A 25,599-nucleotide genomic window follows, 5' to 3' on the forward strand; every position below is an offset into this window, starting at 1 on the left:
CCAGGTATTTTCTTTTAGATATTCAGGCTGAAATTTTGTTCAAGGATTTCTTCACCTTGATTCCAACGTGTGACTTTATCAGATACAGAATGTGTCCAGAGATTCACTGCTGGAAATTTGGCAATAGTCCACAGCATGACTGGATCAGTTTCAGACTGTCTCCAGGATGTTAATCCTTGAAATTCAGACTTTGTCGAGGTGGTGACTATATCTGCTAACATCTTGGTCCAATAGTTTACTGTTGGAGTTTCAGTCTGGCTCCACAGTGGGACTGTGTGAGTCTCAGATTGTGTCCAGGAATTTAATTACTGAGACTCTCCCTGCATCCATGCTGTTAATATAGTAGTTTCATTTTGTACCCAGGGGTTTATTATACCATTGTCTTTCTGAATCCAGGGTCTCAGAGTGTCATCTTCAGCTTGGGTCCATGATCTAACTTTATCGCTTTCAACCTCACTCCAGTGTCTAAATGCATAAGCTTCATGACGTATGCAGTCTCTCGACTTATCTGGCACAGGTTGGTTCCAAAACCTCACGATTTCAGTTTCAGACTGTATTCAGTGGTGATCTGTCAGAGTTACTGGTTCTCTCCACTGTGTGAGTGTCTCTGCTTGAGACTTGAAACAAAAGTTTGATGATACCAGCTTCAGTGTGATTCCAGGGTCTGCATCTATCACCTTCAGATTGGGGCTCAGGTACCACTGTTCCCATTCCAGTTTCAGCCCAGTACTTAACTAGATCTGTTTCTGGTTGGGGCCAGTGTTTTTCTTTCCATTCTTCAGTCTGGGTTCTGGTCCTCAATATTTTAAATTTAATATTTAAATTGAATCCAGGGTCTCATTCTTTCAGTTTCAGTTTGTAACGATGGTTTTATTGCATCAGCTTTCAGGCGACTCAAGAGTTTTCCTGATTGCATTTCTGGCTGGGTCTAGGTTTAGACTATGGCTGTTTCAAGCTGATTCCAAGGTCTGATCATGTCAATGTTAGAGTGAATTAAGGGCTTAATTATGTTCATAATAGGATGTATTAAGATCCATGTCTGCATCAGTGGTTTGAGTGTAATAACCTCATGTTTATTCAATGTACTAAATCATCCATTTGATTTGAGGGCCTGATCATACTGGTTTTATGTTGTGTCCAAGACCTAATATTGTCACCTTTTGACTTAGCACATGAATGTGGAGTATGCAGTATAGAAGAAATCCAGAACTAAGTTGACTCGGGTTCAGTGAGAGTCCAGTATTTATCTGTCCTTTCTATAGTTTCTTGGGATCCAAATACATTCAGAACTGGCTGACACCATGATTCAAAGATATGTGTTACAATAGGATAGTGAGATCATTCTTCACGAAGGTGAATGAGCCCATAGTTCAATTTTATTAATTATGAAAGGTATGGGTGAAATCTAGTTGTAAGCTACTGGTTTAACACCAGAGTTAACTCTAGGAGCTACAGAATACATTTGGTTTCTAATATACACTTCACTGAATCTGCATCACTGTCCCTGTTTTATAAGACACAAATTGTTTCCAAGTTTCAACTTCCGGAGTAATTTCTAGTCAATGTCTAGCTACAAGTTGTCTATGAGATGGAACATTAGTAGACTGAACTTGAGATTGACCAGTATCTGTCTTAGAAGGAACTTGAGATCCACCTATGCCATTTGAAAAGAGAAACCAGGATCCACCAGCATTAACTGATGGTAGAGTATGAAGCCTAATTATACTAGATAATGTATTAATCCAGGATCTTACTGAATCAGTCACAGTTTGATATTTATAACTCATTGCATTTTTCTGTGGATGATTCCGGGGTATAGGTATAATAGCTGTTTGGGAGTTCTGGGGTCCAGAAAAAAAAAGAAACATAGAGAAGTGTCAATTTCTGGGGTACCCCAGGGTTCAGATGTATCAGGATGATCCCATGGTTTGGCAACAGGAGAAATCCTGGATTGTACCATTGGGAATTTGCTAGCTGAAGAGAGGTGAGCACTTTGAAAGTGTAATAGCCTATTGGCATAAAAAAGGTCTCTATTATTTGAACTAAAAAACATTGAATGAGGATTCCAGTGCTTTTTGTTCACTGGGGAAGTGCTTAATCTTCTTCTCCATGTTAGTACTGAAAATCCATGGAAGACCAAAGTGGCAGAAACTGTGTTAGAGCTAAGTGTGTTTTGTGGACTATCTTCTACTCCAGGAGGAAAACTGCAGAGTAGAGAAAAAATAGGACCCAGTGGTTTCCGGGATGCCTTGATATAAGTAAGCCATCTCATCTGAGATACGTATGAAGCTGTCCTGATGACAAGAATAGGGTCATAACAGGCCTCTGAGGTATTGCTGAGCAGGCCTACAAATCCCCAGTGACTGCCAAAGAGGCAAAGAACAGGACTACCTTGCTATACCTGAATGGGTGGAAACAAAGATAATCATATATATTAGAAATACATGTAGATATAAAGCATACATCTATTAAAATATAATATAATATAATACATAAGTTACATATATATGCAACACATATATATTAATCATAAAATACACAGATACATATATTTTATATGTTATGAATACTTAAATTATAAGATATCAAATTATAAGTATAAATTATACTTTTCTATGACATATAAATTTCATATTACTTAATGGACAGTAATAAATATTACATGGTACATACTTCAACATTTCCATATAACACTTAGGCATAAATAATTCTAACTCTGGTTAAAAGGGTAAAATCAAATACTAGAGGGAAATTAGAGGAAAATTCTAAACAATAAAAAATCACCTACATAATCAACATGATTATCTGAATTATTATTTATGCCCTGAGTCAAGAACTTTTAGGCAAAGCACAAATTATACAGTCATATGAAATGACTGTTTGTATCATCTCCTCTGCCATTAGGTTTGTTGAAGCCATTATCATTCGTTTAGTCTCTCTGCTTGATTCTGTTACCCATTTGTAGCTTACATTTTGTTTTCCGCATAGTGAGAATTATGCTCAGAGTAAAAGCACTTATTCTGAAACTGACTACATAACTGGAAGTACAACACTCCTCAGCAAATACAAGATAACAGAAATCATAAAAAACAGTCTCTCAGGCCACAGTACAATCAAATTAGAACTCAGGATTTAAAAACTCACTCAAAACTGAACAACTACATGGAAACTGACCAACTTGCTCCTGAATGACTCCTGGGTAAATAACGAAATTAAGGCAGAAATAAAGATGTTCTTTGAGACCAGCGAGAACAAAGACACAACATACCAGAATCTCTGGGAAACATTTAAAGCGATGTGTAGAGGGAAATTTATAGCACCTAATGTCCACAACAGAAGGTAAGAAGGAGCTAAAATCAACACGCTAACATCAAAACTAAAAGAACTAGAGAACAAGAAAAGCAAAAGCAAACAAATTCAAAAGCTAACAGAAGACAAGAAATAACTAAGATCAGAGCACAACAGAAGATGATAGAGACACAAAAACCCTTCAAAAAGTCAATAAATCCAGGAGCTGGTTTTTTTGGAAAAGATTGACAAAATAGATAAACCACTAGCCAGACTAATAAAGAAGAAAAGAGAGAAGAATCGAATAGACACAACAAAAAATAATAAAGGGGATACCACCACTGATCCCACAGAAATACAAACTAACATCAGAGAAAACTATAAATACCTCTACACAAATAAACTAGAAAATCTAGAAGAAATGGATAAATTCCTGGAGGCACACATCCTCCCAAGTCATATCCCTAAATAGAACAATGACAACTTCTGAAATTAACACAGTAATTAATAGCCTACCAACCAAAAAAAAAAAAAAAAAAAAAAAAGGAAGAAGGAAAAGAAAAGAAAAAGAAAAAAAGAAAAATTCAAGCCAAGATCAGTGATGAACATGGATGCAAAAATCCTCAGTGAAATACTGGCTAACCAAATCCAGCAGCACATCAAAAAATGTATCCACCACAATCATGTCGGTTTCATACCTGGGATGCCAGGCTTATTTGACATATGCAAATCAATAAATATAATCCATCACGATAAACAGAACCAATGACAAAACACATGTGATTATCTCAATAGATCCAGAAAAGCCCTTCGACAGAATTCAACACCCCATCATGACAAAAACTCTCAATAAACTACATATTGATGGAATGTATTTCAAAATAATAAAAGTTACTTATGACACACCCACAGCCAATATCATACTGAATAGCAGAACCTGGAAGCTTCTCCTTTGAAAACCTGCACAGGACAAGGATGCCCTCTCTTTCTCCACCCCTATTCACCATAGTATTAGAACTTATGACTAGGGCAATCAGGCAAGAGAAAGAAATAAAGGGTATCAAACAGGAAAAGAGGAGGTCAAATTGCCTCTTTTTGCAGATTACAAGATTGTATATTTACAAAATCCCACTGTCTCAGCTCAAAATCTCCTTACACTGATAAGAAACTTCAGGAAAGTCTCACGATACAAAATTGATGTGCAAAAATCACAAGCATTCCTATACACCAACAGCAAACAGAGAGCTAAATCATGAGTGAACTCACATACACAGTTGCTACAAAGAGAATAAAATACATAGGAATTCAACTTGCAAGGGATGTGAAGGACCTCTTCAAGGAGAACTACAAACCACTGCTCAAGGAAATAAGAGAGGACACAAATAAAGGGAAAAACATTCCATGCTCATTATAGGAACAATCAATATAGTGAAAATGGCCATAGTGCCCAAAGTAATTTATAGGTTCAATGCTATCCCCATCAAGCTACTGTTCAATTTCTTCACAAAATTGTTAAAAACTGTTTTAAATTTCATATGGAACCAAAAAAGACCCTGCATAGCCAAGACAATCCTAAGCAAAAAGAACAAAGCTGGAGGCATCATGCTAACTGATTTCAAACTATAATACAAGGCTACGGTAACCAAAACGGCATGGTACTGGTATCAAAACAGATATATAGAACAATGAAACAGAATAGAGGCCTCAGAAATAACACCGCACCTCTACAACCATCTGATCTTTGACAAACCTGAAAAAAACAAGCAATGGGGAAATGATTCCCTATTTAATAAATAGTATTGGGAAAAATGGCTAGCTATATGCATAAAACTGAAATTGGACCCCTTCCTTACTTATACAAAAATTAACTCAAGATGAATTAAAGACTTAAACATAAGACCTAAAACCATAAAAACCCTAGAAGAAAACTTAGACAATACCATTTAGGACATAGGCATAAGCAAACACCTCATGTCTAAAACATCAAAAGCAACAGCAACAAAAGCAAAAATTGACAAATGGAATCTAAGCAAACTAAAGAGCTTCTAACAGCAAAATAAATGATCATTAGAGTGAACAGGCAACCTACAGAATGGGAGAACATTTTTGCAATCAATCTATCTGACAAAGGCCCAATATCCACAATCTACAAAGAACTTAAACAAATTTACAAGAAAAAAAAAATAAGCCAACCCATCAAAAAGTGAGAGAAGGATATGAACAGACACTTCTCAAAACAAGACATTCATGCAGCTAATAAACACAGGAAAAAAAGCTCATCATCACTGGTCATTATAGAAATGCAAATTAAAATCACAGTGAGATACCATCTCATGCCAGTTAGAATGGCGATCATTAAAAAATCAGGCAACATCAGATGCTGGAGAGGACATAGAGAAAAAGAATGCTTTTATACTGTTGATGGCAGTGTAAATTAGTTCAACCATCGTGGAGTACAGGCTGGTGATTCCTTAAGAATCTAAAACTAGAAATACCATTTGACCCAGCAATTTCATTACAGGTTATGTATCTAAAGGATTATAAATCATGCTACTATAAAGACACATGCACACTTATGTTTATTGAGGCATTGTTCACAATATCAAAGACTTGAAACCAACCCAAATGTCCATCAATGATAAACTGGATAAAGACAATGTGACACATATACACCATGGAATTATAAGCAGACATAAAAAAGTATGAGTTCATGTCCTTTGCAGGGACATGGGTGAATCTGGAAAGCATCATTCTCAACAAACTAACACATAGTATCAACAAACTAACACATTCTCAACAAACTAACACATTGTATACTTTTGTAACAAAATTGCACGTTCTGCACATGTACCCCAGAGATTAAAGTATATGAAAATGAAGTACATATAGACATATACTATACCTGTATTCAAATATATATAATGCATAAATTTCATCTATATGCAATACATATATATAAATTATAAAATATACAAATATATATTGTTTATTTAGGAATACTTACGTTTAAAAATTAGTTATATAGCTTATATAGTTTATACATATATTTAATTATAAGATATTAACTGAAAAGTAAAAATTATACTTTCTATCACATGTAAATTCCATATTACTTGATGGACAGTAAGAAATATTACATGGTACATACTTCATGTGTTCCATATAACATTTAGGCATAAATAATTGTGACTCTGGTTAAGAGTGAAATAAAATACTAGAGGGAGTTTAGAGGCAAGTTCTAAAGGATAAAAAATCACCTACATACTCAACATCATTATCTGAATATTACTTATACCCTCAACCAAGTAACTTTAAGAAAAGCACAACTTATACAGTCACATGAAATGACTGCATGTATCATCTCCTCTGCCATTACGTTTGTTGAAGCATCATCATTTGTTTGGTCTCTCTGCTTGATTCTGATACTCACTTGCAGCTTACAGTTTGTCCCCCCAGTAGCCAGAATTATACTCAGAATAAAACCAAAACAATTTGTCTTTGATCTCACTTAACCTTTTTCCTTTGTTCATCTTGCATCATACATGATGGGAGTATGACTGCTTGCTTAATTCTAGTATCAGAATTATTTCAATAGTTATTTTCTCTGCCTGGAATTATTTTCCTCCAAATATCTTCCTAGGTTCCTTCCTGAAGTGTTTAGTCTTTGCTCAAGTAAAACATCTTTAAAGGCATGGGATTTCAAAAATGTTTTTTACATCTTCCTATCACCTAATTAACTATGAACTATAGGTGATGTACAAATATTTGTAAAATGTGCTTGGGTTAAATGTGCCAATGTTATTGATACTTAATACTTAATACTTAATGTTATTGATACTTAATACTTTGAGTCTTTAGATGGAAAAACAATAAAAATAGAACAAGTCAAGAAACCGTCTTTTCAAAGTGGTGGTAGACAGAGTCCACCACTGTCTTCAAGGAACAGAAGCCCTTTACGAAGTCTGAGATCTGCAAGAGGAAGCAGTGGACGAACAAGAGGGTGGCTTCCCTCATATGAAGGACACTTGGGTAATGTTTTAAAATATAAAGATAGAACCATAGGACTGAAAGAAAATAAGTCTGAAGACATCAAAGTTTCTTAATTTTATTTATTTCCTTTATGAACAGAAAATTAACTTGCTGATAAAATTATTTCTAAGTACTAAAGGTGTATTTTAAGAATGATTGAATGAATATCTAAAAATAGTTTTAAAATTGTAATAAGTTTGCCTTGAAAAAACACAAATTTCAAACTGAATTGAGCTTATGAATGCTGATTGCCTGTACACAATAGGTCTTCCGTAGAACGGATTTATATCCACTATAGTTTAGAGTTTTCTACTTTGGGGCCCAGAACTTCATATCAGTTGTATTATCAAAATATGATAGAATATTTAAAACTTTCCAACAGTAAAAAGTAACTCAGTACTTAAGATTGATTTTGCAATATTTGTTTTGTGTGTGTGTGTGTGTGTGTGTATACATGTGCTAACATCTATGCAAATCTATTACCTCATAATTTTGATAGAGAGTTTGTACCTTGGCCTGCCACAAAGCATTTTCAATTTAAGAAATGTAGAACTTTAATTTCTGAAGAGTCTGTAACTCTAAAAAGGTCTAAGAACCATCGCTTCACACATATGTATGAAGTATCTGCAGCCTGTCAAACACTTGCTATTTCCTGCTTTTTAAAATTTATTGCCATTCCAGAGTGTGTGTGAAAAATGGTATCTCATTTTGGATTACAAATGCATTTTCTGAATCACTGATAATGAATATCTTTTCAATGTGCTTTTTGGGTATTTGCCTATTTTATTTGGAGAAGTATCTATGTAGATATGTGGCCTTTTAATTGTGTTTAAGTTGTAATTTACTTATGTTTTGGATACTAGAAGTTGAAAAGATAAAATTTCTTGCTTAAACTTATGCCCACAGAAATCATACAAGTTCCTGAGAAACCAGGGATTATGCTCCACCATCTAGAGACTATGCATACTGTGATTACGGTAATTCTAATTGGGATGAACATTCCACTAGAGGATATAGGTAGTATAACTTTTTATGGATTTGTCAAACTGATTTCTTAAATTATTCATTCCAACTAACATTGTATCAGGGTTCCAATTCATACACATCTCCTCAAACGATTGCTATTTCCTGCTTTCTGTTATTCTAGTTGGGATGAACATTCCTCTAGAGGGTGTAAGTACTAAAATGTTATCTGGATTTATCTAATAGATTTCTTAAATTGTTCATTCTGACATTAAGAAAACTTTTTATTTTTTTTCCACATTAGTGATCGTGTTGGCTGTGGTGAGACCCACGGTAGAGATCATTCTGAAGGTCCAAGTGGAAGTTCTTACAGAGATGCATTTCAGGGATATGGTGAGGGTCCAAGATGGATTTGTAAATTATAGAATTGTATTTAATAGAACAGAACATTATAAAGGACAAATATAACATGTTTAAATATTGAGTATTCTTAGCAGTATAAAACATATGAATTCTATGAAGGTGAGAACTTCAGTTCATGTTCAGAAAATGTCATTCAACATGTACTTTAGAATTAAACTTGTTAAGCCTCAAAATACTACTCTTATACACTTCTTACAAATAAAACCTTCTGACTATTACAGGATTAATTAATATCCTGTCAACAAAGGTAGAGGAAAGCAGATATTTACAAATAGCATTTTAACATATTCATGCTTTAGTGATAGCAGTAAAAATGTTTAAATGTAGTCCAACATATTATTTTATCAACCCTGCAGAGACCTCTCATGGTACACCACTTGCATGAGGATCTCGGATGTCTTATGGTAGAAGCAGCCGCCATGATTATAACAATACACAAGATAGATATGGTAGAAGTTGAGAGAGTTACATAAGGAGCTGTGGTCATTTTTATTCCTGTGGCAGAAAAGACCTTAAAAGGAATCTACCTTCTCTGGATAGGGTGACACCCTGTTCCTCTTCAAGCATATGGTAGTTAAAGTTATGTGGCATCTACAGGGATGGTGGGGAAAGTTGATCTGAGAAAGGAGACTGAAGCAGATATTAAAGCAAGTATTCAAAATAATAATTATTGCATATCAAACTTTGTTTGCAAATCTAAAATTGACATGTTGTTTCTGCATTGTTACCTGCGTCTTACTAAAAGAAACATGTTGGTTTTGTGGAGAGAGGTAGATACTAACTGCCTCTATTAAGGTTTTGAGGTACTCAAAGGAAAATGATTTTTTTCAAAGTCATTTCATACTTGTTAATGCTATTTGAAAATTATCTGTTTAGATGTTGTATTTACATTAAAATTTTCAGAATAAAATTTTACATGTAATGCAAAATGCCTGATGTTATTGCTTAGCAGCATAAGCTTAAAAGCAAATTCAGTAGGATAGTAAATTGTGTTGTTTGTTGGACATTTTCCTTTGTTTCTTTCAACATAAATAGATACAAAATTAGGCATATGTTATATCTCCCTTGCAAGCTGCACAAGTTTTCTAATTATGCTGTTTCTCTTTAAAAACTTACAAGCTTAAAATGTTTGAGAAGTCTTCAGAAAGACTACAAAACTGTCTCCTCACCATAAAACATTTATTTCTTAGAGGAATAGTACAAGTGAAAGGAAATAATTAGATGTGGTTGATACTAAAGTTGAAGACATCTGGAACATTCTAATTGAAGCATTCTGTGACTGAAGGGGGATAATGGTAATGAAATTTTTCTTTTTACCTAAATCAAAAAAGTGAACCAGCTAAGTTTCTCAAGTGCATAGCATAATGAAATTAAATGTTCCTAGTTTAAATAGGGGAAAGTAAGTGTTTTGCCTTGGGCAGTACTCGTGTTAATTTTTTCTTGAAAGTTGTGACAATGGTTATCGTAAGTAATGATTTAGTAATAAGTTCTTAAAAATAGAAATAATTTAGAATGGTTGGGATTTTATCAATTTTTTTTTTGAGATGGAGTCTAGCTTTGTCGTCCAAACTGGGGAACAGTGACTCCATATTGGCTTACTGCAACTCCATATTGGCTTCTGGGTCCAAGCTATTCTCCTGCCTCAGCATCCTGAGTAACTGGTGTTAGAGATATGTGCACCACAGCTGGCTCCTTTTTTTTTTTTTTTTTTTTTTTTTTTGTATTTTTAGTACAGACAGCATTTCATCATGTTTGCCAGGCTGTTCTTAAAATCCTGATCCCTCTCCTTGTACTCCGAAAGTGCTAAGATTACAGGCATGAGCCACTGCTCTCAGCCTATCAGATTTAATTGACGATATGAATGGAAATGCTTTAAACCTCACACTTTTGGGAAAGTGAAGTGTATAAAACACAAACAACAGCATAAAGTTACAGATGGGATTGCTTAAAGGTTTAATAAATCATTGAATGATAAAAATAAAAAGATTTGGACCTAAATAACTAAATCAATTAATTTTCCTGATTATACAACCTAAAGAAATGAAATACATGAAGTTCCAGAAGTTTTACAGTCTATAAATCTTACAATTAAGAGACTAATCTACAAGGAGGAAGTATTTTCTTGAGAAAATTTTGACAAGATCATCGCTTTTTATAGGGTAAGTGTGCAAATAATTGTAAAGGGAGAAGTTACCAACTTTGATTTTCAGGTGAGTTATTCATGTTATGAAATTGTGTTTTCATTCACCTGTAACACAGGATTGTGAGGATGAAGTGGAAAGATAAAACTCCCTAATCTTGTGTATCTTACTGTCCAGGTGTGATAGCTCAGGTCTTTAATTCCAACACTAGGGGAGGCCAAGGTTTGCACATCACTTTAGGTCAAGTGTTGAAAACCAGGCTGGCCAACACCATGAAACCCAAGTCTACCAAAAATGCAAAAATTAGACAGGTGTGGTGGTGCCTGCTCGTAGTATGTTACAGTTAAATGGGAGGCTCAGGCAGGAGAATCATTTGAACCTGGGAACCTGAGGCTGCAGTGAGTTGATATTGCACCATGCACTTTAGCCTGGGTGACACAGCAAGACTCTAACTCAAAAATAATTATATAAATCAACAAATATATAAATAATAAATAGGGTATCATTCAGTTCAAGAACTTATCACTTATTTTTTCTTTTTCAGAGACCGAGTCTCACTCTGTTGTCCAACCTGGACTGCAGTGGCACCATCGTAGTTCACTGCAGCCTTGAACTCCTGGGTTCATTTGTGTGACCCTTCCATTTCAGCCTCCCAAGTAGCTGGAATTACAGACACACACCACTGTACCCAACTTTTGTGTTTGTGTGTGTGTGGTAGGGACAATGCTTTGGATATATTGTTCAGGCTGGTCTCAAACTTCCAGGCTTAAGTGATCCTCCTTCCTTGGCCTCCCAAACTGTTGTGATTATACCTGTGAGACACTGAGTCTGGAATATCATCTCTTGGTATGAGTGACATTACACCCGCGCTCTATTAATTCTTTTGAGATATACAATAAATCATTATTAAGTGTAGTCATCCTGTACTACAGAACACTAGATCTTATTCCTCCTAAGAAACTATAATTTAACCCCCCCATTCCCTCTTTGATCTCTTCCTTACCAGTACACATTGCTTGTATCAAAATATTGCATGTATGCCAAAAGTATCTAAAACTGTTATGTACAATTTTTTAAATAAGTAAAAAATTAATAAAAAGAATATCTCCAACAAGGTGATAAAATAAGAGACCCTATTCTGTTCCTCCATCCACCAATGCAACAAATAAAAAGTCACACTGACATCAATTTCTTATGCGATAAACTCAGAAACTAGTTGAAATACTCTTGCACATAGGATTATGAAAATACTCACTTAAAAAGAGGTAAGAAAAACTGAATCATGATCTTGTTCTAGAGTTTATGTCTGACACAGTGCCCTAGAATCAATAGGGAACTATTATTTCACAGCTTCTCTCAGAGGACTGAAGTATTAAACCACATATGTAATGCCACAACTGTTACAGCTGCTTCTCAATGAAATGATTCAAAACTTGCCTATCTCTGGATTCTAACACAGACTGGCATTCACAACTCTCCTAGGACCTCCAAGATAAAAGATGGATTTAAATAGATATTCAAGCACTTCCGAAACTGTTTCCTCCTGGCTTACTGGATCTCAAGCAGTCAAGAAAGATCAGCTCGCATTTTGTACCTCGAATAACTTAGATTGTATATTAAATACCTTGACTTTCCTTTTTCCTTTTTCTTTTGAGATGGAGTCTTGCTCTATTGCACAGGCTGGAGTGCAATGGCACAACCTTGGCTCACTGCGACCTCTATCTCCCAGGGCTCAGGGATTCCCCTGTCTCAGCCTCCTGCACAGCTGGGATTACAGGCACCTGCCACCATGCCAGGCTAACTTTTGTATTTTTTTGTAGAGACAAGGTTTCACCATGTTGATCAGGCTGGTCTTGAACTCCTGACCTCCGGTTGTCCACCCTTCTTAGCCTCCCAAACTGCTAGGATTACAGGTATGAGCCACCGCACCCAGCCATATCTTGACTTTTATAGCTTCATCCCAGATATCTTGCTTCTAATTCTCCTGACTTTTGAATCTGTCAGGGTCCTCTGAGAGCAGACACATAGACATTTCTCATCAGTCTTCATCATCACTCACTCTAGCAATATACTGAGCTTCTAAATTTTCCTTCCCACGGGTCAAACTACCCAACTATGGCCTTGACTTCTCAAGTTGCTGCCTAAGAGTTTGAATATTAACTTGAATATTAATATTATAATTAATAATATTAATCTCTGGAAGCTAATGAATCCCAGCATTTTGTAGTTCCAGGATTCTAAAGAGGAAAAAAGATTATTTTACAATAACTCTGCATGATTTTTAAACTTGCCTGTTGATATAGTTTGGACATTTGTCCCTCCAAGCCTCAGTTTGAAATGTGTGGTCCTCTACACTGTAAATGGCACCTGGTGGGAGGTGTTTGTTTGTGTCATGGGGCTGGATCCCACATAAATGACTTGGTGCCCTCGCCATGGTTAATAAGTGAGTTTTTCACTGTATTAGTTCCCACAGTGTAGATTACTTCCAAATACGTTGTTGAAAACAGCCTGATACCTTCTCCCTTTCTCTCTCTTGCTATCTACACATGTGATATGCCCATTTTCCTTTTACCTTCTGTCATGAGTGAAAGCCTTGTGAGGTTCTCACCAGATGCAGATGCTGACACCACACATCTTTTACAGTCTGCAGAACTGGGAGCCAATGAAAGCTCTTTTCTTTATAAATTTTTCAGTCTCATATTCTTTCATAGGAACACAAACAGACTAAGACACGTATCTCAGGCTGATAACTGGCCTATATCAGTAAGCAGTGGAGGTCAGCATTCACTATTTCCTATGTTTCATAGAGGACAAAGAGGTGGCTTTCAATGGTCCAATGAGCTCATCCTTAAATCCAACCCTTGGCTTGCTCTAACTTTCAGCTTCTCAATGGAAGAATCCCAGGCTTTTAAACTCCAACCTTAGGACCAATTTTTTTTTTTTGAGATAGAGTCTTACTCTGTCACCCAAGACCCAGGATAGAGTAATGTGGCATGATCTCAACTCACTTCCCCCTCCACCAATAGGGTTAAAGAGGTATTCCTGCCTCAACCTTCCTAGCTGGTACTACAAGCACGTGACACCAGGCCTGGCCAATTTTTGCTATTGTTGTTGTTGTTATGTTTAGTAGAGTGGGGTTTCACCATGTTAGCCAGAATGGTCTCGACTTCCTGACCTCATGATATGCCCACCTTGGCCTCCCAAAGTGTCGGAGTTACAGGCATGAGCCACTGTGCTCATCCTAGACCAGTCTTTTAACTTGCCTGTTTCTAGGGTCTGATGTGACAGAATAGGCATTCTGTGATTCTGCTAATTCCCACCCTCTCTGCAAAAAAACAAAACAAAACAGAAAACTCAACTCACAACTATCCTTAGATAAGGACACTTTAGTGAATGATTCTATAACTTGGGATTGAATCTATGACACATTTTTGACTGTAGATCTGAGCATAGCCACAAACATAGGTTAATGAACAGTTTTAATTTGATCCTTTTTCTCCCACCCAATCCAGCACAGTGTTGCATACAAAAAAATTTCCCTGGACTCACAGTTTCTTCAGAGAGGAGAGAGTTGAAGGTGTACATTCAGCCTTTTCCTTTCCATTTTGCAATTTTTCACAGGTGTTATCTTTAGTCTTGCCCTTGGGGGAAACATTGGACGTATCAGACAACTGGGGTCAATTAGAAATGAAGTACATGGATGGGGCTCACAGTGACCATAACAGTAATCTTACTGATGGCTTTGCATTCCAGCCAGCAGAGTTACACCATCAGAGTAACTAGGCAACAGCATCATTCTGCAGCAACAACCATGGTTGATGAGTCTGCCAGGCTCAAATCACTGGCCAACTGCCAAATCCCAACCTGGCTTTTCTTTGCAAAACTTCCAGTACTGTGACCAAGAGGCAGCTTGGTGATTAACCACAGAAGGGACATGTTACCCCACCCAATTCCAGCTGCCATACTTTTTACTATCCTAGCCCTACGTGCTCCACCCATCCCCAGGCTGAAAAGCAGAGGCAATTTAGTAGTTAAGGATGAAGTTTCTTGCCCTACCTGGACCCAGTGGGCAAGTAGCTGATTAATAAGCCTTGGTACCTCGGGAAGGAAGTTCACTTCTGATATAGCTAATGGAAGTCACTGGGGTGTTAGAATCTCTAGAGCATATGGCATAATAGAGAAACAGAGAATCCCAGCCTCATCTCCAGACACTCCCACTGCTGCTGGAAAACAACTACCCTGCTTCGGAATGTGCCTATCTCAGCCAATGAATGTAGTCTATCCAGGCTCTGTCCAGCAGAAAAATGGATCTAGACTCTCCAACCTCTGTTGTCCACGGGGAAGACCCACTCTCAGCTCTGGCTCTTCCACTTTAGTCAGGGAATTATATAATCTTTGAGAAACTTTCTGGGCAATATGTAACTTTCTTAGCAGACAACAGGCTCTAAATGATCTGTTCAACAGCAGGTGTCAAGGGACCTGAATGTCAATCCCAGGTCCTCCTGCTGCAGGCAGAAAACTAGCCCATCTGTGCAGAGACCTTCCAGTAACCATCACAGCCAGAATTGTAGGCATGCCATTCTCTGTTCCACAACAGAATCTAAGTGGACCCAGTCTCAGCTCCAGCCTGTCCAATTTCAATTTCCGAAATGGAATCATTTGTAATAAGTAACTACCAGCCAAAAAAAAAAAAAAAAAAAAAAAAAAAAAAAAAAAAAAAGCCCAAGAAACAATAGATTCAGAATGAATTCTACCAGATCTACAGAAAGCTGTCTCATATTGCATTGTGTGGATGATCCTAGTTTGTTCAACTGGTTATGTAGGTATGCTTACACACAAAGAAAGAGAGAGAGAGAGAGGAAGGAAGGAAGGAAGGAAAGAAGGAAGGAAGGAAGGAAGGAAGGAAGGAAGGAAGGAAGGAAGGAAGGAAGGAAGGAAGGAAGGGAGAGAGAAAGAAAGAAAAAAAAAGAAAGAAGGAAAGAGAAAAAAAGGAAGGAAGGAAGGAAGGAAGGAAGGAAGGAAGGAAGGAAGGAAGGAAGGGAGGAAGGGAGGGAGGGAGGGAGGAAACCACACACACATATGTTTCATGTTCACTCAAAAAAACTGCATTGGAAATGCCAAGCTGGCCTTTGGTGTCCTCTGAAGGCTCAGCAGGGAAGCACCCACTCCTTCCTGAAATTATGTTTATTTATATGGTTTACAATATATTTGTTAGTCTTTATCTCCAAACTTGAGCCTGGGTACAATGGCTCAGGTCTGTAAGTTCAGTAGTTTGGGAGGCTGATGTTTGAGGATCCTCTGAGCCCAAAAGTCTGAGACTGCAGTGATGTATGATTCAGCCTGGTGACAAAACAAGACCCTGTCTCGAAGTAAATAAATAAAAATACAACTGATAGTAATATTTTTGTTTTACAGTTTGGAAACACAAATTTCCTTGATCAAATATATGAATATTTGATAGTCACTAACACAGCACATTTGCTTGTGCATGGGAACCAATGCAGGAAAGCAGTGGGATTGGATGCTCTTTCCACTTAATGTCTGAACATGTATATACTGTGATGATAACGGGTAAGTTTGGACCGGGAAGACTTTCTGCCAGAGCCATCAAAACTGTGGAAATAAAACCCTCCACAAGTCAAGAAACGAAGCAATCTTTACTGACGACAGTAACTGTAAAATACTTGCAGATTTGATTTCATTTTTAATCTAGTGTAGATTAGGCAGCATAACACAAACTACCCTGCCCCTAGTAGTATGCAATTTGATGGCAAATGTCAATTAGATTTGGTTGTTGAAGACTACAAGAATCTTAGTTAATACCATGATTACATGAGTAATTTTCACAATATATACCACCTTATTTTAAAGTTTCAGTTAGTCCACTAGAGACTTAAATATTATTTTACACTTAGTTCCAAATTCATGTGGATAAGGGGCAAAATGGCAAGGTTTTATTTTTATTCATTTCTTTTTGGTTTCATGCCTCTCAGTCTCTCCTTCCTTCCTCTCTCCCTCCCTCCCTTGCTTCCTTCCTTCTTCCTTCTTTCCATGTTTCCTTCCATCCTTCCTTCTTTTCCTCCGTCTTCCCTCCCTCCCTCGCTCCTTCCTTCTGTCCCTCTCTTCTCCCTGTCTCTCTCTTTCTCCCTCCCTTCCTTCCTTCCTTCCTTCCTTCCTTCCTTCCTTTCTTCTTTTCTTTCTCTCTTTCTCTCTCTCTTTCTTTCTTTCTTTCTTTCTTTCTTTCTTTCTTTCTTTCTTTCTTTCTTTCTTTCTTTCTTTTCTTTCTTTCTTTTCTTTCTTTTCTTTCTTTCTTTCTTTCTTTCTTTCTTTCTTTCTTTCTTTCTTTCTTTCTTTCTTTCTTTCTCTTTCTTTCTTTCTCTCTCTTTCTTTTCTTTCCTTTCTTTTTTCTTTCTTTCTCTCTTTCTTTCCATTCCTTCCTTCCTTCCTTCCTTCCTTCCTTCCTTCCTTCCTTCCTTCCTTCCTTCCTTCCTTCCTTCCTTCCTCCTTTCTTTCTTTCTTTCTTTCTTTCTTTCTTTCTTTCTTTCTTTCTTTCTTTCTTTCTTTCTTTCTTTCTTTCTTTCTTTTTCTTTCTTTCTCTCTCTCTCTCTCTCTCTCTCTCTCTCTCTCTCTCTCTCTCTCTTTCCTCTATCTCTGTTTCTCGCTTTGATTTTTTTTTTTTTTTTTTTTTAGAAGGAATCCTTCTCTGTTGCCCAGGATGGAGTGCAGTGGCATGATCTTGGCTCACTGCAACCTCCCCATCCTGGGTTCAAGCAATTCTCCAGTCACACCCTCCCAAGTAGCTGCAACTGTAGGCATATGACATGAATCCTGGCTATTTTTTGGTGTGTATATTTTTTGTAGAGACCAGGTTTCACAATGTTTGCTTAGACTAGTCTCAAACTCCTGTCCTCAAACAGCCTCTCAAAATGCTGGGATTCCAGGCGTGAGCCACAGTGCCCACCCAGTTTTATGCATTTTTCTCCTCAGTGATCTCTCCTAACTATTTTATTATTTTATTTTATTTTATTTTTATTTCTGAGACAGAGTCTCACTTCGGTGCCCAGACTGGAATGCAGTGGTGTCATCTTACTTTACTGCAAACTCCATCACCGAGTTTCAATGGATTCTCCTGCATCAGTCTCCCCAAAAGCTGGGATAAAATCCATGAGCAACCAATCCCAGCTAGCTTCGTTATGATATTGGACATGGGATCTTGCCATGTTGGCCAGGCTTGCCTCAAACTCCCGACGTCAAGAGATCTGCCCACCTTGGCCTGCCAAACTGCTGGGAGTGCAGGTGTGAGCATCTGTGCCCTGCTTCATATCTGTTCTAAAGCTCAGTTGATAAGCAATATTGTCCTCCTGGAATGCTTTATGTTTACATAACAGCTATAGCACTATTATTTATCCCCTTCGGATAAAATATGATAACACACAAAACATACATACACTTACACAGACAAAGTCAGTGATCAAAAGATGAGTGTAGGCCAGGGCCTAAAATGAAAGATGAGTTGTGCAGTTGCCTAGAATTAAATCAGACCAGAGGATTTGACCCATATGAAACCAAGAGATTTGTGAACAGAGGCTTTCAAAAATCTCCATCAGATACATGTTAGATTATTCTCCAGCCATAGCAAGGGGACAGTAAAGATCTCTTATGTTTAGAAGAGCCTTGATGGTTTGACTTTTCCAGCGTATTAACATTCGTGACATTGGCCTTTAAAGCTCTCCGCAATTACTAAAATCAGCAGACAACTCAGTTTTTCTAGGAGTCTAAAGTGCTTTTCCAAATTATCTAAAACTTAGTGGCTTATAACAATAATTACAATTTACTAACTCTCAGTCTCTGCAGTCTTCCACAGTCTCTCAGCCAAATGATTGGGTTCAGTGGCACTCAGGAGGATGAAATCCAGTGATGGCTCAGGGTAGGGACATTGGCAGGTGTCTCCTCATCTCCCTGGTGCCATGGCTAGTATGATTCAAATAGTGGGGGCTGGACTGCTGAGATCTTCAGTCATCTCCTATTTCTTTTTCTTCTCTTTTCTTTTTTTTTTTTTTGTTTGAAATGGAGTCTTGCACTGTTTCCCAGGCTGGAGTGCAGTAGCGCAATCTTGATTCACTGCAAGTTCTGCCTCCTGGGTTCACACCATTCTCCTGCCTCAGCCTCCTGAGTAGCTGGGCTACAGGTGCCCACCACCACGCCTAGCTAATTTTTTTTTTTACTTTTAGTAGAGATGGGGTTTCACTGTGCTAGCCAGGATGGTCTTGATCTCCTGATCTCGTGATCTGCCCACCTCGGCCTCCCAGAGTGCTGGGATTACAGGTGTAAACGACCGTGCCTGGCCCTCCTTCTATTTCTAAGAGTCTCTCCATGGAATGTCCCTTCTGCATAGTGTTATCAAGGTGTTAGAGTTCGTGATGTACTGGTTGGGGTCTTCTGAGGGGTTTGCCCCATGAGCAAGAGACTAAGGCAGAGCTGTGTCACTTCTTCTAACCTAGGCCAGAGGTGGCCCAGTATCCAGAAAATGCTTGCACTGTTTTCTATTCATGAGAAGCAAGTACTGTGTTCAGTCCCACCAGGAATATTTTCAAAAGGGTTTGTGGAGAATTTCAGTGTTTCAGACCAATACAGTGGCCATGCCTAATAATTACGTATTTTTTTAAGCGCTGGATAGGTTTTACCCAACGTAATAGCAGATACAGACTTTTGAGCTTAAAACCTAAATGTCATAGCTCTGAACATTTGGTTATATGTTAAAATAATTCTCAAGCAAAAATTGATTTTGAAATGAAAGCTATAAATAAATAAATGAGATAAATTCATAAATATCTGGATGAAATGCTTATAAATATGGTCAGCCTTATATAAATATGGTCAGCCTTAAAAATGTCATGAGGTCTAATGTGCCACTATTTTACTATTTCTATGGCTATCACTTGGACAGGAGACAAGGACTCAGGGCTGGGGCACCAGGAGTAACACTTCTGGCCAACACCATGTGGTGAGGACAAGGAGTCCATCCAGGTTAAGGAGAGTATCAGCATAATGTGACCTGGAGGAGAGGTATTCCTTGTAGGGTGACCAGGATCAAGGTCTCCAGCACACATTGAAATCTCCCATGCCCAGCTGTGGTGGAGTGAATCCCTCAGCTGGTGCTGGGCTTCTAGGTATATTTGGGAAGAAGCTCCCTGGGCTGGTAGGATTCCCGCATTCCTTTACCATGAGGGAAAGTGAGGCTTGTGGCCTCTGCTCTGTTTGTTGCAGCTCTTTCCCTTCCCATTATCCCACTGCTGGGTAAGGCAGCAGGATCCCAGAATGTAGAAGGGACCTGTGTTGTTGACAGTGCCTGTGGGTGGCCATGTACTAGGAGGAGAGTCCCCACTGAGCCTCCTGTGAGCTTGGAAGCTGGGAAGGAACACCTGTGGGTCAATGGCTGTTCTGGAGTCCAGGGGCCCATCTAAGAGAAGGCCGGGGGGAGTGGTAAGCCTGTGGATCTGCAATGTAGGTGGAAGAGCTGTATCTGCCATGGCTGACATCATCAGGACAAGACACCCACCAGGCGGAGAGCTGGGCTTATGCATTTTACCCCTGTCCTGAGGAGACCCTGCATGCGTGCATCTACTGGGACCAGTGATAATGGAGACTCTCCTCTGTGTCCACACATGACCATAAGCTTAGGATCTTGTATGCCTTTCTTCCTCTCCACCCAAGTGAGGTACCTTGGAGAGGATACACAGAGTGAAGCTCTTGTGTGCACACATGCAGCACTGGAACGGGGTGTCACCAGCCAGTTAAGCCACTACTCACTAGGCCCTCTCCTGAGCTCCCACATGGCTTAGTGGTTAAGTGTCCCATCTACATGACCCTGCAGTCCAGGTTTCTCCTCCACCTATCGACCCGTGCCCTCTTGGTGAGAATGCCAGCCTCCCTGGAGACTCAGACCCTGCCGGACCCACATGCTGTCCTATGTCTCATGGGTTAGACACTCTCTGGTGCACAAGGATTCTCGGAGAGTGAATCCCAAAGCCTCACAGGTTCTATTGCTTCTTTCCTGAATGCCCACCTTCCCTGACCAAACACACAGGAAGACACAGTCAGTTGGTAGGTTTTATTTCCCTCCGGGTGTCATTTCAGGTCCATAACATCTCCTTTAGGTAGCTCATGCCAGCCATCCTTTTCCTCCTCCCTCTGCCATTTGTGAGAACCATGAGGATTCTTTGTGTCTCCCTAGCGTGCAGGCTTCATGGGTCCTGAATTTGGATTGCCAAACCCAGTGGTGCCCTGTTTGCCAACTCAAGAACTAGGTTGAGGCACATCAGTGGGCAGGAGTGGGGGCCCCCCTAAACCAATGTACACAAAGGTACACAGGCACAGGTGTGCACACACTAACACAGCTCAGACACGCAGGCTGGAACGTGCCCACACTCACGCTGGTACAAGGAAAACTGGATGTCTACACCAATACTCAGATGGGCCTTAATGCTCAGCCACATTCCCTCACTGGACACACACAGAAGGTCCCCTGCCATTTAATTGATCATTTACAATGGGATTTATTTTTACTTTTATACTTTATTTAACTTACTAAAGTATATTGCATTCTTTACCCCATCATGAAAAAGACTTTGACACAAGTAAGGAGGAAGGGCATTTTTGTAATAAAATACTTTATCTGCATTTATACTATTAAGGCATTTTACAAATTTTATGTCTGTTTTTTTAATGTCATAGGAAATGTCTCCAGGCCAGGGCAGCATGAGTGAGGATGGCAGAGAGGAGAAACCATGTCAGGGGAGCCTGGAGTCATTGAAACAGAATATGATAGGATTGGCCATTCTAGAAGGACCTAGACCTAGGTGCATCTTGTGTGTACCTCTGCGTGGAGGTTAAGAGGGCCCTAGTTGAGCCCAAACTGAGCCCCAGGTGTTAGCAGGCCTCAAGACGCAGAAGGGAGCCAGAGAAGGATGATGAGGCAACTATCCATTGAGACTTGCTTCTCACCCATTGATCTTTGCCACTGCTGCATCTTAGGTGACTTCAGGTTTCCCAATCCTGAAATATGAGTGTTACAGTTCCCTGATGGGCCTTTCTCCCCCAGCCCAGGGATGACCTGAGATTTCTCAACACAGGCTCCTCCCTGAGCCTTGAGTTCTCATGTGTGTCCCAGCTCGAGGACCCACAGGGCTCTGAGCCCCCAGCCCTGGGCTGCTTACCTGGCCTCCTCTCTGTTCCCTCTCTGCGGGCCTAACTCCTTCCAGTAGTGCCGCAGGAGATTGAGATAGAGGCCTGACTGATGATCTGGGGGACTAGGGAAAGGTGTCTGTGATTGGCCAGGTCATGGTTCAGAGACAATTCCCCAGATGCCAAGGAAAGACCAGCAAGGTCCTTTACCCCGACACCCCTCAGTGGCACCCACCTCAGCAATCCTGGCTGACCCTAAGTGGTTATGGTCAGTCAACTAGCTGAAGAAGCTCAGTTAGGCTGTGTCCTGCATGAAGATGGGGGCTACTCCCGTATGACTCTAGAACCATTGAACTACGGTAGAACCAGAGGCCCTGTATTGTGGAGCAAGAGGAGTCGGGAAGGCTCATGCCAGGCCTAGCCTCCCACACTCCACCCCCTCTACCATGCCAGGAGGCACTCCTTACTGAGGATGCCAACACAATACTCCTTAATGATCACTTCATTGAGCAAATAAAGTTTGTGACAAAAGGAAAACTTCATCCTGCTGCCATTACCTGGGATGGCTGAGTTCCTCTACTTGCCAGCCTAAGAAGAAGACAGACTCAAAGGGACCATTTCATCTAGCTGGGTTGAGGGCCTGCTGGCTGGGGTGAAGCATGTGTTTCCCCTTCCAGCTCTCCTGCTGAGGCACCCCTGGTCTCCAGGAGGACCTCAACATGAGCAGAACCCTCGACCCCTCCCCCAGGCCCCGGGTCCTCAGCAGGATCTGCAAATCCATCCTGTAGCTTACTTAGCAGGACTTCCTCTTGGTTTCTGAACCCAGCCAATATCTAGGTGTGCAGCACACTCTGAGCCTCTGGTCAAGGAGCCTCCAGATGATTGGGAGGGCATGCCAGGAAACACCCTGCAAATTTGCAAGAGCTGGGAGACTGTTGGGCAGGACTATCCCCCAGATCTTTTTCCTGGCACCCTGCACTGGTAGTCGTGTCTGTGTCTGGCATGGGGGGCATGGTAGTGGGTGTGGTGGTCTTGTGGCAGGGTGGAGGGAGGCCCAAAAGCCTCTACCGACAAGGAGCGGGGAGCACAAGCAGGCAGGGGATTTTGGTGTGGGATGTTGTGGTGTGAGGTGGCTATTTCCTCAGAGTTCCTGAGCTGCATGTAGCCCTTGTGGGCTGGGTGCTCGACAGGCTCTGCTGAGGGTGTCCAGGTGTGCGGTTCCCTCTTCTCCTGGTCTCCCTGAGGGGTGGGCATGTTCACTTGAGGGAACTGCTGTGGGTAGAAGAGACTACAGTACTGTGCCTGGTGCTCCCCATGGGGCTCGGCATGTGTGCAACAGAGGAGTGTGTGCAATGGAGGTTATATATGCTCAGGACCTACAGCTCTTTGGGTGCAGCGCAGGCAGAAGGAAGAAAGCCCGTCTGGGGAGCTGGTGCCTTCCTTACAAAGGACAGCAGCCCTGTGCACCAATAACCCATCTTGAGCACCTTGTGTTTCTGGTGTGAGGCCTCTGGACACAGACAGGGGGAGTGGAAGTGGTTTCTATGGATTGCATGGTCATGCAGACTCCCTTTCTCCAAGGTCTTTCCCAGGGAAACGTGCCGTTCAACTTTCTGCTGTGTCTGAAGGGTCCTTGGTGCTGCTATTCTCTCTTGTGAGGGCTGAGTTTGGCTCCCAGTCCCTACCACATGCTCTCAGGGCACACCTAAGCAAGCAGCCCTCCTATCTGCAGGAGCGTAGCCTCGGCTCCCCTCATTGTTCCCCATCCCCTGCCTCCTGGCTGGCCCCATGTGCCTCTGGCCTGGATCCCATGCTTCCCTCCACCAGAAGCCCGACGCCTACCCCCTGCTGCCAATCATCCCGAATGGGCAGCTGCAAGGATATGGCTCTGGCCAGAAGCCACAGATGCCCTGGCTGATTGTCCCGTGCCCTCCATGCCTGGAAGGCAACTCTGCCAAAGCTTCTGCCTCGGCCACTGGCAGGTCATGCGGCCTGAGGCATTCACGGAGCCCAGGTCCAAGTGAAGGACCTTGACTGTCAACAAGTCTGTTGCCAGCTGAGGCGTGCCAGCACCAGGGCCAGGTTGTGCCCGCTGGTCCTCCTCTTGCCTCTCCATGTCGCCCTTCTCCTCGACCACCACCTGGACCACCACTATTATGTCACCCACCACCTGCTCCTTCTCCTCCCCCAAGGGCGCCTCTGCCTCCATACCCTGGCTGCCCTCTCCTACAGAGTCTCCAATTAGAACCGGGTGCACTGTCCACTCCACGTCCGTATAAGTATATCGTTTAAATACACTTAAAAAAAAATCTTAAAAGCGTTCCCATTTCTCCACATCCTCTCCAACATCTGTTGTTTCCTGACATTTTAATGATCATCACTCTAACTGGCATGTTATCTCATTGTGGTTGCAGGGTCACAGATGGAGGTGGAAACCATCATACTAAGCAAATTGTCACAAGGACAGAAAACCAAACACCGCATGTTCTCATTGGTAAGTGGGAGCTGAACAATGAGAACACATGGACACAGTGCTGGGAACATCACATACCAGGCCAGTAGGGGCTGAGGGGATGGGGGGTGGGGGCAGGGATACCATTAGGAGAAATATCTAATGTCAATGACGAGTTAATGGGGGCAGCAAACCAACATGGCACATGTATCCCTATGTTACAAACCTGCACGTTGTGCACATGTACCCTAGAACTTAACGTATGATAAAACAAAAAAGAAAACAAAAACTTAAAAGGAAAAATAGCTCTCCAAACCCAAATACTACATAGAAAATCAGTATCAAGTGGCCTAGAAGGTAACTTAAATAAAAATGTCACAAACATTCAGCAGATAATATCTAAATGTCACAGTAAGCCTGGCAGTCTGCAAGAAGCTCAGAAAAACATGGTTTCCTTGCTCTTCTGAGTGTGCGGTAGCAACAGGCACAGAGATAAATGAGGAATAATAAGTGTGGTAACTGCTGCAATAGGCAAATACGGGAAATATAACTGAAATAAGGGCAATGATTTTGATAGGTAAAACATTAATACATGATGAAATGTTTAAAAAAAAAAGAGTTATGATTTTAATACACGTTGATGTCTTCTTCCCTCCAGAAGAAAACTCATGCCTCTGCTTTCTTGGTTGACATGTTCCTAAAGAGATGTAATAGCTTTGATTTTTTTACTAAATCACATTTTCCTCACTTATGAAACCCAGGTTTAAAAACCCTTTTGTCATCCCATTACTGGGTATATACCCAAAGGATTATAAATCATGCTGCTATAAAGACACATGCACACGTATGTTTATTGCGGCACTATTCACAATAGCAAAGACTTGGAATCAACCCAAATGTCCATCAGTGACAGACTGGATTAAGAAAATGTGGCACATATACACCATGGAATACTATGCAGCCTTAAAAAAGGATGAGTATGTGTCCTTTGTAGGGACATGGATGCAGCTGGAAACCATCATTCTTAGCAAACTATCACAAGAACAGAAAACCAAACACCGCATGTTCTCACTCATAGGTGGGAACTGAACAATGAGATCACTTGGGCTCGGGAGGGGG

General features: G+C 40.3%; 1 pseudogene; it reads right to left on the bottom strand.

Annotated features, from left to right (window-relative positions):
• Positions 1–14: 14 nt before the first annotated feature.
• On the bottom strand, positions 15–23,282 carry LOC144338900 (uncharacterized; annotated as a pseudogene).
• Positions 23,283–25,599: the final 2,317 nt, after the last annotated feature.

The sequence above is a fragment of the Macaca mulatta genome, chromosome Y (genome assembly GCF_049350105.2).
Source record: "Macaca mulatta isolate MMU2019108-1 chromosome Y, T2T-MMU8v2.0, whole genome shotgun sequence".
Taxonomy (NCBI): Eukaryota; Metazoa; Chordata; class Mammalia; order Primates; family Cercopithecidae; genus Macaca; species Macaca mulatta.